The sequence below is a fragment of the Lygodium microphyllum genome, chromosome 22 (genome assembly GCF_053477565.2).
Source record: "Lygodium microphyllum isolate KBCC chromosome 22, Lygodium_microphyllum_v1.1.10, whole genome shotgun sequence".
Lineage (NCBI taxonomy): Eukaryota > Viridiplantae > Streptophyta > Polypodiopsida > Schizaeales > Lygodiaceae > Lygodium > Lygodium microphyllum.
In genome coordinates, this window is record NC_141156.1 from 61555484 (window position 1) to 61571435 (window position 15952).

Genomic DNA, 15952 nt, shown 5'->3' on the forward strand with positions numbered 1-15952 from the left:
GAGACCATGGCTATTTATATGAAGGGATTTTGAAAAAGAGTTCTTCATTGAGAATGTAAAAGAAGTCCTCAAAGACTCACTTCAAAGGGAACGTGAAGATGGGCTTCAACAAGGCCTCCAAGTGAAGCTTAATAAACTCTAGCCTTCCTCTCTTTATGATGCAATATCAAATGCTCATGAGGTGGAAAGAAATTATAATCTTTTGCACAACTATTCCAAAATTAAAAATAATAAAATCAAGGTTGAAAAAAAACTGTAAGTGAAAATCATAAATTCAAAAGGCCTTTCATTTCTTTCAACATTTTCACTTTTTCAAACTCATGTGTACCCAAATTTCCATCTAAAAAGGGAGCTGAGAAAAAATATATATAGAAGCAAAGGAAAGCCTTAAGCTATCAAGTCCAATGTATAGCATAGGAGATCCAACATAATTTGCTATAGCTATGGAAAAGTTGAGCATATTAAAGCTCACTTCTTTGTCAAATTATGACTAGTAAAGTTTAGCATAGCTAAGTTTCACAACATTGAGAATTCATCCAGTTTTCACCTGATTGGACTATCTCTACAACAAGAGGCAGATAAAATACCAAATAAATGTTTTTCCATACATACTTTAGTTTGAATGAAAGCTCTTATTTTTTATTTTGAATTGGCATATGTTTTTTTATGGTAGTTTGCATGACTTTATCTTAGAGAAATTGATTAAGAGGTTACAACTAGGGACCACTCAATCAGCCAAGTCTCATGCACAAAAAAGCTTTCTAGAAACCTCTAAGTATTGCTTTGTTGTATGTTACTAAGGTAGTGTCTCTATACTTGACTATTCTAACCCATGCACAAAAATGATTTCTAGACACCTATAAGTATTGCTTTGTTGAAGATTATGCACCACATTTACCACCTTCTTGAGGAGACATATACCACAAAATAGAACCTCTCCCTAGTGTACTCCTCTACATAAAACTCCCTATAGACACAATCCATTATATAAAAATAAATCCAAAGATAGATTACAAAGTTTTTGAACAAAATTTTTAATTAAAGACCTAGTTCATCACCCTTTGAACTACCTATAATTTGGTAGAAAAGAATAACAAGACTTGTAGAATGTGCATTAGCTACATGGCATTAAACGAGGTCAGTATTACAAGTAGATATATAATACCTTGTGTAGATGACATATTAGTTGGTTAATGAGAACTTAGATGTCAAGAATCGTGTGGTGGGGGGACTTGCTTGAGCTGCTGCACCAAACACATACTGTATACACAAGAGGAAGCTCACTCAAGAACACAAGAAGAGAGATGGAGGCCAAAATATTTTCTTGCTGGTTTTTTCTTCTTCTTCCACACACTATACAATGTAGACAAAGTATAGATAAGATACAACATAAAGGAAAGTGGCCTACTAAGTCAAATAGTACATAACTGACTACACTAATCAACTGACGCTATGTCTTTACCAGCTGTAGGTAGGTGTAACAAACTAAATATAATAAGTGATAAGTCAGTGGCCATGTGAGTATCATAATGACTACCAACGTGCTAAGTGAAGATGTGCAGACCCATCGAGCCAGGCGGTCCATCATCAATGTATGCACGTGTTGAGCTTGCCATCTCAACACTCCCCCTCAAGCTCAAATCTATCTCCGCAACTCCAAGTAAGCTTCAGAACTTTCGAAGCTTCTCTGCACCCAATGCCTTTGTGAAAATGTCAACTATCTGATCCTGTGTGTTGACATATACCAAGTCAATCTCTCCTGCAAGTACCTTCTCTCTCACAAAGTGGTTGTGCACCTCAATCTGTTTTGTCCTAGCATGGAACACTGGATTCCTAGCTAGCTATATGCTACTCATGTTGTCACAATGAATGACAACTGGACCATCTCCCTGCATGTCCAAATCACCTAATAACTTTTGCAGCCATAACACCTCACATGCCTCTACTCGATAAAGCAATTGTAGCCATAACACCTCACATGCCATAACAGCACCTCTATACTCAGCCTCTACTCGATAAAGCAATTGTAGGTTGCTTTTTGCTGCTCCATGTAACTGTTGCACTACCAAGAGAAAACATGAATCCACTTGTACACCTTTTGTCTGACATGCTACCAGCCCAATCTTCATCTGTGTATTCAAAGACCTGTACGTCCTTACCTACCTCATAAAAAAGTCCATAATGTGAAGTGGACTTCACATACCTCAATATACGTCTAACTGCATCCAAATGAGGCTTTCTAGGCATCTGCATAAACTGACTAACAAGACCAATTGCATAGCTCAAGTCTAGCCTTGTGATAGTCATGTAAATCAAACTCCCTAATATCCTCCTGAACATAGTAGGGTCTTCTATCTCATCCCCATATCAGCACTCAGCTTCACATTTTGCTCTAATGGTACTGAAAGAGGCTTACATGCTGTCATACCATACTTGGATAACATATCCAAGCCATACTGCCTTTGGGACATCCATATACCATCATCACATCTAATCACCTCAATACCCAAGAAAGTGTCTCAGCTCACCCAAATCTTTCATCTCAAACTTCTTTTTCAAGAAGTCCTTAACTTCAACAATCCCATTGTCACTGTCACCTGTAATAATCAACTCATCCACATAGATGACTATGATGACCAAACCTGCATCTCCCTTTCTCACATAAAGTGAGTGATCAGCATCAGAAATACAAAATCCAATATTGACAAGATACTCTCCAATCTTGTCAGGCCATGCTCTAGGTGCTTGCTTCAGCCCATAGAGCGCCTTCTTTAACCTGCAGACATATGTGGAATGCTCTAAATCATCATAACCTGCTGGCTGCTCCATATACACTTCTTCTTGCAATTCACCATGCAAGAAGGCATTCTTAACATCCATTTGCTATGCAAACTCCAACCTTTGGCTGCTGCCAAGGCAATCACACACTAACAGTTGCCACCCTAGCAACTAGACTGAATGTCTCTTCATAATCTATGCCATATGTTTGAGCATAGACTTTTGCAACCAGCCTAGCCTTATACCTACTAATTGAACCATCTGCATTATGCTTGACTTTGTAAACCCACTTACAGCCAATAGCTTTCTTACCCTTAGGTAAGGGTACCGAATCCCAAGTCTTATTGGCTTCTAATGCAGCCATCTCCTCATCCATTCATGCATCCCAATGAGCATGACCAACAACATCCTCAAAATAAGTGGGCTCAACATCCTCAACTAGTTTCACCATATAAGCATAATGGTGAGCTGCATAACCTTCAAAACCAAATCTTTTAACAGGGTATCTGACCCTACTAGATTTGCGTACCATCGAATCACTCAATGGAGCCTTTACAATACTATGAGCTCTCTGTACACCTGGCGTCCTGATTGAAGGAATGCCAAGCTCATCATCCAAACTCTCCAAACCACTAGAATCTCCATGCAATCCCAAATGACTGGTAGATGCATCATTACCATCCAGCACTTTCTTCTTTCCTTTGTCCTTCCTTGCAACACTAATAGATCCACCTGAAGGTGTGGGGCTACTTCTTAGTCTCTTAGACCAAGGGCTCACTGTAGGTGTAGTACCAGATGATGTTTCTGGTCCACTAAGACTCTGTGATTCTTCTTTATCTTTCTGCACATAGCTAACCTGATCATTATCATCATCCAAAACATCACCAGCAAGTGTATACCAACGTCCCATTGAAAGGTGAGAAGGATCGAAGCTTGCACTCGAGAGCTATGGCAGGAGAGCAAGAGCAAGAAAGAGAGAGACAAGAAATGGGAACTCCAATAGTCACAATGTGTGACCGGGCCTTCCTTTATTCAAACTATCACTAAAAGAATAAAGAATAAAGTGACAATGATGGGCGCCCATCACCTGCAGTGTGCAATGGTGGTGACTATTAGTGTAGTAAAACACGGGCGGCTAGGCGGAGGTGCCTTTACCCCCAACAACCTCCCACTTAAAGGCAAATCTACCCTAGTGAGGAGTGAAAAGAAAAAGAAAAAGACATTACAACATGTACACATGTACAACAGGATGAGGAAAGACGTCATCTCATCCCATGCCCATCAACCTCCCTAAGGAAGGCAAAGCGCTCTGTACAGAGGCTTTTCGTGAGCATATCAGTAGGATTCTGATCAGTTGAGATCTTGACAAGGTCAATAGACTTGTCCTCAACGACCCCACGTATGAAGTGATACCTCACCTCAATGTGTTTTGTCTTCTCATGGAAGACCAGATTCTTCGCATGGAAGACCGGATTCTTAGCTAACTGAATAGCACTCATAGAATCCGAATGCAGTATAGGGATAGCATCAATACCAAGGTCAGCAACCAAACGACCCAACCAAACGGCCTCCTTGCAAGCCTCAGTGGCTACAACATACTCGGCCTCTATAGTAGAAAGGGCCGTGCATTTCTGCACCCTGGACATCCAAGAAACAACACCTCCAGCATAGGTGAATACATAGCTGGAAGTGGACTTCCTACTATCTGCATGTCCTGCATAATCAGAGTCAGTGTACCCCATGACTCCTATATCTTGGCTGCCATAGCATCTGCACATATTTGCAGTGCCCTTCAAGTACCTCATGATACCCTTCACGGCATCCCAATGCTTCTTGCCAGGTGTAGCTATATAGCGTGCCACAACACCAACTGCAAAGGCAATATCTGGACGAGTGGCAATCATGGCATACATAAGACTGCCCACTGTGGATGCAAAGGGAATCTTGGCCATCTCGGCCCTCTACTCATCTGTCTGCGGACAATCAGCCTCTATGATACCTTCACATAAGAAGGCAATGGACAGCCAATGGGCTTTATATCCTGCATGCGAAAGCGCTCAAGGACTTTATGAATGTGCTCCCTCTGTGACAAGTAGAGGAGTCCCTGATGTCTGTTGCGTCTAATGCACATACCAAGTATATGAGCAGCCTGCCCCAGATCTTTCATCTCAAAGCTCTTCTTGAGCTGAGCCTTAAGAGCATCTAGCTCATCATGAGCTTTCACTGCTATCAGCATATCATCCACATAGAGTACCAAAATCAATAAAGAACCATTATGGGCTTTCTTCGTGTAAAGACATGGATCCATAGCACTCCTGCTGTAGCCATGTGACTGCATAAAGGCAACAAACTTATGATACCACTCCCTAGGTGCCTGCTTCAAGCCATAAAGACTTTTCTTCAATTTGCACACTAGGTGCTTCCTTCCAGGTTTTGCAAGGCCCTTAGGCTGCTCCATATAAATCTCATCATGCAAGTCCCCATGTAAGAAAGACATCTTGACATCCATTTGATATAAATCCAAGTCAAGTTGAGCAACCAAACCAAGACTAAGCGTAGGGTGGTCATCTTAACCACAAGAGAAAAGACCTCATCAAAGTCCACACCATGCTCCTGCTTAAAACCCTTTGCTACCAATCTAGCCTTGTATGCCGGCTTGGGGTGTCAAGGGGTACTTTTCAGCTTGTACACCCACTTGCATGGCAAAGCCTTCTTGCCCGTAAGCAAGGAAACCAAATCCTAAGTGTCATTCTTATGCAAGGAGTCTATCTCAAACTGCATATCCCTCTCCCAGGAGTGACTGTCACCCCTGCGCATAGCCTCATCATAAGTGAAAGGCTCTCCTGCATCTGTAACCAAGACATAATGCATCGAGGGCTGAAATCTATCAGGTGGACATCTGTCTCTAGTAGACCGTCTCATAGCAGACTTTGCTGCCTGCCCAGCTGCCTGTCCAACACCCTGACCATGAGCATCTACCTGCAGCTGTAGGCTATCCAACTGGCTGTGCGGGAGCTCTCGGCTCCTCCTGAAATATGACCCCGTGGATCTCAACAACTCTCTCAGGCTGCCGATGCATCTTGTCTTCATGGAAGACTACATCATGACTGCGGATGACTTTTCACGCCTACGGATCCCAGAGACGGTAACCCATCTCGCCGCCTGCATCCCCATAACCAAGAAAAATGCATGTTACACTTTTAGGATCCAACTTACTTCTCTTGTCCCTGGGCACATGGCAAAATGCCTCACATCCAAAGACACGGAGATGCGCATAAGAGGGAGGTTTTCCAGTCCATGCCTCCTTTGCAACCTGGAAATCCAAACCACTAGAAGGTGATCTGTTTATGACATGCACAACTGTACTAACTGCCTCATCCCAAAAGCTCTGTGGTAGGCCTGCATGGCTAAGCATATTGTGTACACGCTCCTGGATGGTTCTATTCATTCGCTCAGCCAAACTATTCTGGGGGGGTGTAGGGGGGGGTCAACTGACGCTTAATACCCCTCTCATCACATAACTGCTCAAAAGCACATGAGACATACTCACCCCCATTATCTGTCCTTAGGCATTTTAGCCTATACCCAGACTGGTTCTTAACCAATGCAAGCCATCTCTGAAACACAGCCAAGACATTGGATTTTAGCTTAATGGGATAAGCCCAAAATTTTCGTGAAAAATCATCTATAAAAGTAACAAAATACTTAGCATCACCCATAGATTGACAAGGCATGGGCCCACAGACATCCAAATGTACCAATGCCAAGGGCTCACTCATGCGTGGCCTACCAGACTTCTTATGCATAGACCTAGTCTGCCTGCCATAAAGACAATGCTTACATGAATCAAAACATGCATAGTCAAGGGGCGGTAAGTACTACAAACCAGAAAGCATTTTCATTTCCTTCAAAGACATATGGCCCAAACGAGCATGCCAAAGAGATACATGTGGGATAGAACCCACAGACAAAACATGATCAAGGGAAGAAGCGGATACAATGAAGGGATAGAGGCTGCCAGCCTTGGTACCTCTCGCAATCACAAGTCTACCATGAGTGATCTTCCATGCAAAGTCTCCAAAAGATACATGATAACCTACGTCATTAAGCTGTCCAGCTGACATGAGACTGCATGTCAAAGTAGGTACATGATGTATATCTTGCATAACAAAACTGCTACTAGAGGAAACTACAGTCTAACATCACCAATACCCACAATATCAAGAGAGTTGTCATCACCCAAGCGCACAGAACCCGAAACAGTACGGTATGAATGAAACCACTCTTGGCAAGGTGTCACATGAAAGGACACACCTGAGTCCAAGAGCCAACACTGTGCATACATAGAGTGTATCTCTGTCATCTGGAAGCACTAGAAGAAGTTGCAAGGATATAATCATCATCAACATCCTCAGGCTCCATAACATTGATCTCTTCAATTTTAACATTAGACTTTGCAGGCACTATGCTGCGATCAGAAGACTTATCGTGCACTTTGTCTTTTCCCTTATCTTTTTGCCTTTCATTGCATAATTCATGGCATTGCAGCCTAATATGGCCCTTTTTCCCACAATGGTGACAAGTAACATCTGCATTCCTGCCTCAGGATTTGCTACGTGACTTCCCACGAGACTTGGACCGAGATTTCTGAGAATCCCGTCCACGACCACTGCCACTGCCACTACCATGCTTTCCATGTCCATCATTCCTACCTCTAACTGTCATAGCATGTGACACACGAGAGGCATCCAAATTCTTATGGTTAACCTTTGTAGAAGAGCACTCTCAACATCAGATAACTTCAAGGTAGCAGTAGAGGCACATAATGCAATGCAAAATATATCCCATGACTCATTAAGAGTACCAAGCAAGAAAAGAGGAGTGACATCCTCTGCAAAAGTGATGTCCTGCAAAGTCAAGTTCTTGAGTATAGCATGGAACTAGCTCAAGTGAGCAGACATAGTCACATTCTCCTTCATGCGCAGATCCATAAGCTGCTTTAGCCAATACATCTGACTCGCTGGACTTTTCTTGTCATAGAGATTCTTGATTTTATCCCACAACTACCACGCACTCTGCTCTTCCTCAAATACATTGTAATGAACCTGTTCTGTGAGAGATAATACAATAGTGGACTTGCATAACTCATCAACCTCAAGCCATTCCTCATCTGGCATAGTTTCAGGCGGATGCCCGCTCAACCTCAAAGGTTTGATATGCAATTTCTGCACCAACATCTACCAAATATGGCTCTTCCAATAAGAGTAATTCGTACCATCAAGCTTACTGATGTTGAAAATAGCATGATCAGTGGACGAACTTGCCATAATGCAGGCTGGAAGACTGTAGACAGTTCAAAATTGCTTGCTGTTTACTACAAAAAATGATCAAAAAATCACCAAAATCAAGAGAAAATGGCGAGAAAAGTGTAACCAAAGCTATTTCCCACCAACTACTAGTGAAAGTACATCGTTTCAGAATATTTCAACATGAAAAATCCATGTCAATCCAGAGTTATATGCTTGCTATAATAAAAAACAACAGGGTACTGTGAGAGTCAACTGCTGACCAAATCAGTGCACCAAGTCAATAAATGATAGCCAAGACATGACCAGCCATAAATAGGCATAAATCAGCACCAAACAATCATCAAGACCCTGAGCAAACACCCAAACATGTCAGCAAAGCATCCGTCAATGAGTAGGCATACCCCTTGTACAATAGGGCAAAGTATACATAACACTGGCAAGACCTGACACGAGTAGGTGTATGCTCACAAGAGTGCAAAGCCCAAGCTCAAGTCAAAAGCAACTCCAAGATATCAGTGCATGAACCATGCAACATCCAAGTGTAAGAGATCCCAAAGTCTCAAGTATCTGCAAAATGCTCAAATAGCATAAACTTCCTGCTCAATGTCGGTCAAGCATACAAGATGCTCCACCTAGCACAAAAGGCAGATAAACGAGCTCAACAGCTCAATCAAACCAAGTCAAAATGCCAAAGACAAGTGACCAAGACAATGCCTCAATAGCATCCCAAGAGTATGATGGCTACAAAGCAACTATAGGTAGCATCCATGAGTAAGACATACATCCCAATAAACTCTGACAAGCCAAGTAACATCCAAGACAACTCCAGATAATCCAAAATGCATCCAAGATAGAGATTCAATGAGCACTCAAGCTCAACATATGCATAGGGTAATCAACCAAGACATGAGCATCAAGCAGTAGGCAACGGGTATGCATAGACCCAAAGAGCATCACTGTCAAAGCATATACCACTGTCAAGCATGAACCATATCAATGAGTGCGTAATGTCAAAGCTCTTCCAAAAGCATCCGGAATGGAATCCAAGCTCGAAGTCGTACCCCGAAGATCAATACTTCATTGCATATATCCAAGACATAAACTGGGAATCAATAGGCATAACCCAAAGCAATCAAATGAGCTTCAGCCCACTGTTATTACAGCCAAGAATGACTGTCAAAACTCAAAAATTTCAGTATGAAAATCAGTCCAAAAATGATGGCATAACATGTGCAATTCATCCCCAAGTTGATCAGCATCCAATAGGCATCAAACCAGTTGACTATGTATGCCTAGACAAGCATAGCATTTACTGTCAATGTAGCATCAGCATACACAACACAGACTGTGAACTACTATAAACAGTCCCAAACAGTTTTTGAATCATCCCTAAAACAATGTCCAATGCTCATGCCTTCCAAGCCATAGACCATGTCAAGAGTGCATTATGAATCCCAAACATCATGCCAATGACCAGTAGGAAGTAGGGGGCTACTTTGGTGATGTACACAAGCTACAAGAAGATGGTGCAAACTATCCAAATCTGTAGGGGAGGCCTGCTGCTCAGGTGGCTGAAGCTTGAGGTGTTGGGGGGCAAGAGAAGTGGCCAATGGTGGCCCACAATGAGCCCCAACAAGTCTTATTCAAAGGCAAGTGAGATATGAAGCAAGGGAGCTTCAATGGTGGCTGCCCCAATCTTGTTTACAGCCTGTGAGACCTGAGAACTGAAGTAAACCCTGAAGAAAATGATCAAATACCTTTGCTTGAATGCCCTGAGGGTGTCTCAATAGTCCAGGAAGAAGCTCAGGAAGCCGGGGAGCAACGGGAGCTCGAGAAGGTCAGATATGGCCGCCAGGAAGGAGACCCAATGCGAGTGGGGAGTCGATGGGAAGGTGAGAATGCCACGAACCAAGCTCAAGAGTCGGGAAGCCGAGCTCTGATACCAGTTGAAAGGTGAGAAGGATCGAAGCTTTCACTTGAGAGCTATGGCGAGAGAGCAAGAGCAAGAAAGAGAGAGACAAGTAATGGGAACTCCAACAGTCACAATGTGTATTACTCTTTTCCTTCATGAAGTATACCCATAGCTTCCTTGAACAGTCATCAATAAATGTGACAAAGTATTTGCTGCCACCAAGAGATATATTCTGCGTAGGCCCCCAAACATCTGTATGCACTACATCACATATTTTTCTACTCACTTCTCTGTCATGCATGAAGGGTTGTCTTGCCTGCTTACCAAGCCGGCATGCTTCACAAACTTTATACAATTCTGCAACTCTAAATGAAGGCAACCCTGTAACCAATCCTCTGGACTACATTAATTTCAGCCTTTGCACATTTGCATGTCTAATACATTTATGCCATATTTCAATATCTACAACTATTCCTTTTCCTTTAGCATACATAGCATCATCCATTGCAAGAATTCCAACATCTAAAGTGAACATTCAGCCAACTCTACTTCCTTTTGCAACCAACCTGCACTTATCATTAAAGTCTTCTACAAAACAACCTTTTGCATTGAATTGGACTTACAACCCCTACTCTACCATTTGGCCAACAGACACTAGATTCTTTGTAATTGATGGCACATGCAATACATCTGTCAGACTCTTTGTCTGGCCATCATACAAGGACAAGGGAACCTTTCCAATGTGTGAAATTGGGTGGCATGAATCATCACCCGTCTGCACATAACCTGGGTTTTGTAAGTCCTGCATCTCTCCAAACCATTCAACATGACTAGTCATATGATTAGATGCACCTGAATCGACATACCATACATCAGCATGTGTCCCCTTTCCTATAACTGCATTCATCATATGCTGCATAACAAACAGACGCTCATTTTTGTCTTCATTCTGTCATGAAGACGATGCATAGTTTCCTTGCTGCAATTTACCACTATGAATATCATCCTTCTTTGCATAGCAATGGGATGCAATATGGCCTATTTTTCCACAATAATGGCAAACAATAGCAAAATTTCTAGAACCTCTATTCTGCCATCTACCTCTTCCTCTAGAGCTCCCCTACCTCTAAAGTTTCCTCTGCCTCTAGAAACCTGCATTTCACCAAACTGTTGATTGAACCTGTTTTGCTAGTTATCGCCAGTACGTCCCATACCACGGCCTCTCGAAGAGGATCTACCACATCCCCTTCCTGAACTCGAGTAAAATCACCCTGCATATTGATCTCTTCAGTAATCATGAGAGAGATCGGCTCATCAAAATCTGGAAATGGCTTCCGTACATATACTAAAGTAACAAATGATTTCCATACCTTCTCATTGTTAAGGCCACTCAGAGTGGATGAAACCAAATCATCATCATCTAGCATTGCATCAATCACTGCTAAAGCATCTGCAATGCTCCTCACCTTCAACACATACTCATTGACAGACATTTTTCCTTTCTTCAAGGCATTCAACTCTTACTTGAGTTGAATCTTTTGTGCCTTTGTATTTACTGAAAACATACTCTCAAAAATTGTCCAAGTTGCATGTGAAGTTTATGCATTCCTGATATGTCCCAGCATAGTATTATCAATGACTATAGATAACTAGTACATCACCTTTTTGTCTTTCGCATACCATTCTTTCCATGCTTTTAACTCATCTGCAGTCGGAGGGATACCCAGCTCTGGCTCATTTTCTTCACTTGAGACAAACTCATAAAGGCCCTTTCCAATGAGGAAGTTCATCACACGGAACTTCCATGAAGGGTAGTTGTTCTTGTCAAGCTTCTCAATAATGGGATTTCCACTATTCTATGCCATTATCATAAACAAGGATACAACACAACAAGCTAGTCTTCTGCAATCTTTCACACGTGCACAGCAATGCACCAAGCAACCTTTTTCATTGATTGCTCAATAGTACATATAATCTGCAACCTGTTTGAGGATAAACCTTATATTTTCTTCCTGCAAACACCTCAAAAATTACATATTCACAATATGTAACCTGCGCACCCACTTTTGGTCAATACAGCCGAAATCACAGTGTACCATGAAATTGTTGTCCGCAACCTTGTGGCTCTAAAATGGAGCCTACTTGCACACCAAGATTTTTGCTCACCAAATCTCACAGCATATACTGTGATCTTCTTGCACACCAAATCTCACAGCAATCTGAGATTTTTGCTCAACCCTGCTTCCGGTGCCTCCACAAGCACTATCCAAGAGAGAGAGTGGAAGAATGGGAGAGCTTCTTATCCGTTGCTTGCTTGCTCGAACCTTGTTTCTTCTCCTTCACTTCAGCCTTCAAAATTAGCATCTCTCAGTGGCGCAGCTCTGATACCATGTCAAGAATCGCGTGGTGGGGGGACTTGCTTGAACTGTTGCATCAAACACACACTGTATACACAAGAGGAAGCTCACTCAAGAACATAAGAAGAGAGATGGAGGCCAAAACGTTTTCTTGCTAGTTTTTTCTTCTTCTTCCACACACTATACAATGTACATAAAGTATAGATAATATGCAACAGAAAGGAAAGTGACCTACTAAGTCAAACAGTGCATAACTGACTACACAATCGACTGACGCTATGTCTTTGCCAGCTGTAGGTAGGTGTAACAAACTAAATATAATAAGTGATAAGTCAGTAGCCATGTGAGTATCATAATGACCACCAACGTGCTAAGTGTAGACGTGCGGACCCATCTAGCCAGGTCGTCCATCATTAATATCCGCACATGTTGAGCTTGCCATCTCAACATTAAATATATCTTAAGTTTGGGTATCATCAAATTTGAATGGACCTTATAGATGTATGTAAGAACACATTTAGGATGCAATTTGGTAATTATACATTTGTATGCATTTTGTTCTTATGACTGCACCTACTATATTTGCAAGATTGATGAATATTTTTTCTTAATTATCATCAATTTGTGGATGTATTCTTTGATGGTATCTTAATCTTTAGTAAATTAGGAAATGAGCATGAAGACTACCTTTGTGTTGTATTTGATTTACTATATACACATCATTTGTATATAAATCTAGATAAAAGTTTATTCTTTCTGTATAAAATAGAGCACCTAGGATATATAGTGTTAGTTAAAGGGATAACTATGGATTCTAAGAAAATTGAGCCCATAAAGGGGTGGCCTATTTCTAAGAATGTTTATGAGGGTAGATCATTCATTGGCCTTGTTGCTAGTTTCTACTGTAATTTGTAGGGAATTTCTCATTTATAGCTCTTCCTTTGGCAATCTTTTTGCATAAGAATACTATATTTTAATGGAATGTTAGTGATCAAAAGTGTTTTAATACATTGACATATCTCTTGACTTATGAACTAGTGTTATAATTGCATAACTTTGCCCAACCTTTCTTTCTAGTTACCATTGATGTTGTTAATTAGAATGTCCATCCTATAGCATATCAGAGTAGAAAACATAAGCCATTTGTGCAAAACTATAACACTTATGATAAGAAACTTTTAGTAGCAAATCATGCTTTAAATATTTGAAAGCTTATTTAGTGGGTTCTAAAGTTCTAACTAATATTGATCAACAAGCTATAAAGCATTTACTAACACAATCTCTTAACTATGATCAACTTAAAAAATGGGCATCTTTTATTCAATTTTTTTGTTCCATGACTCAATATCCAACTAGGTCATGTTAATGTATGGCTAATGCATTTATTTGTAGATTTGTCAAATAAGTTTCATTAAATCACTTCTTTGCTTTTAGAAAATCAAACATGTATATTTGAGAAATGTTCTCTCATTTGAATTTTAAATGTTTTGATTCAAAAGTTTCTACTTATGCTTTTGTTAATGGTTTTCCTTGTACATGGAATGCATTTCAAAATACAAATGGTATCTCTTTTGATCAATACACATATGTGTGAATGGGTTTCTTCATTATTCTTGCACCAAATTGAAATAGTGCAATAAATGAGATGCATGCTCCTACATAAATGGGTCACACATGTATTCTATTAATAATAGCTACCTCTAAAAAATATTTCTACTAGCTAGGAATGAAGGATGATATTGCAAAGTATGTCTCTAACAACATTGTTAATCAACAACTTAAATGTCATCATGGAAAAAAATTTGGTCTTCTTATACTTTACCTATACATAGTGCTACCTTGGGAATAGATCTATATGGACTTTATTATTGGGCTACCTACTATATCCTCCCAATATGACATGATTTGAGCTACACTAACATAGGTCCAATAAACAAGATAACTTTTTCCAATCTAAAAAGACTCTTACTATGCATCAAGGTGTAGCACTATTTATTAAGACCATCTCTCTACATCATGGATTTCCCATCTAAAAAAACACTTACTACATGTCAAATGCATCACTATTTATTAAGACCATATCTCCACATCATGGATTTCCCATCTAAAAAGACTCTTACTATATGTCAAAGTGCAACACTATTTATTAAAACCATCTCTCCACATTGTGGTTTTCTTATTCTCTCAAACCATGATGGTGGATTCTATGATCACTTCTAGGTAGCACTATTCAAGAATATTGGGTCTAAGGTGAGCTTAATTTTTGCTTTCCCTCCAAAAAATAATGGCTAGATCAAATCAATCAATTGTACCATTCTTGATCTACTTAGATCTATACAATATATCAAACCACAAATTATGGCCAACTTTTGCCAATTTAACAGTTTTCTTACAACAATACAATACAATCTACTATTGGTAAAGCCCCTTTTGATATAGTTTATGGTCAAAACTACCAATTCTTATGACTACCATAGCTATTGATTACTAACAGCAAATGCTTTAGCTAAAGACCTTATTAGTATCTTAGAATAAGTCACATAAAAATTTAAACAATCCCAACTTCTATATTTTGCACAAGCCAATAAGAAGGATAGAGTTATGACTCTCAAAGGAGATGATTTAGTATGCCTTAGGATATAAAAGTAAAGGCTCAAGTCAATTAAAAAGTATCCAAATATTAAGTGTGCTCCAAGTTATTGTGACCTTTTTGTATTATGCAAAAAATCAATGAAAATGCATTTATTTGGAAATTCCACCTCATTTGCAAATTATACATTAGAAGAAATATGGACTCTCATTTTTGCCCCTTAAGGGGTTTCTCACACCCCTCTCTCTCTAAAAAGAGATTCCAAAATAATATTATAACAATAGATCTTCTACAATCAAGCAAATCTCATATTTGTATTTTCAATAGATTTCACCTATTATTTTATTTCCAAACTGTAGGATAATGTCACTTTTTCTCAAAATCCTCATAACTTTAAAAAATAGAATTCTATTTTCTCTAAAAATAGAGCCAATCATTAATATACGACTCTTTAATGCCCTAGTGACTTTTCAACATGAAAATATATTAGAATCATTCTCATTCTCACTTCTTAAAAGGGCGAAAGTTAAAAAACGATATAAAATGATGTACACATCATATTTTAATATTATATTTTACCCAAAGACACCTTTTTCACTCAATAGTTTCCTTGTAATTTTTTATCTTTTTTGGACAAGTATATGCCTATTTCTGGGCATTTTTTCATTCCCTCTCAAAGCTCTAGTTTTGTCCCAAATTTTGTATACTCTTCTCCTTCCCCCAGAATATGGTTTCTTGCATACAAATTCTTCTGAAGCAACACTCAGTCCTATCTACAACACTCTCTACCCCGCTATAAGCAATCTCGGGAGTGGTTTTGATACCATTTGCTAAAATCAAATAACAGAGAGTAAATTAGGGCAAAAGATAAGATGATGTTATTGTTCTCCACTAGCCAAGCTTTTGTATAAATGTATTTAAATATATTTTATCAATTCTTGTTGAGAGATAGAGAGAGAGAGAGAGAGAATATTTTGTATAGAAGAGAATATAATATTTGATAGTA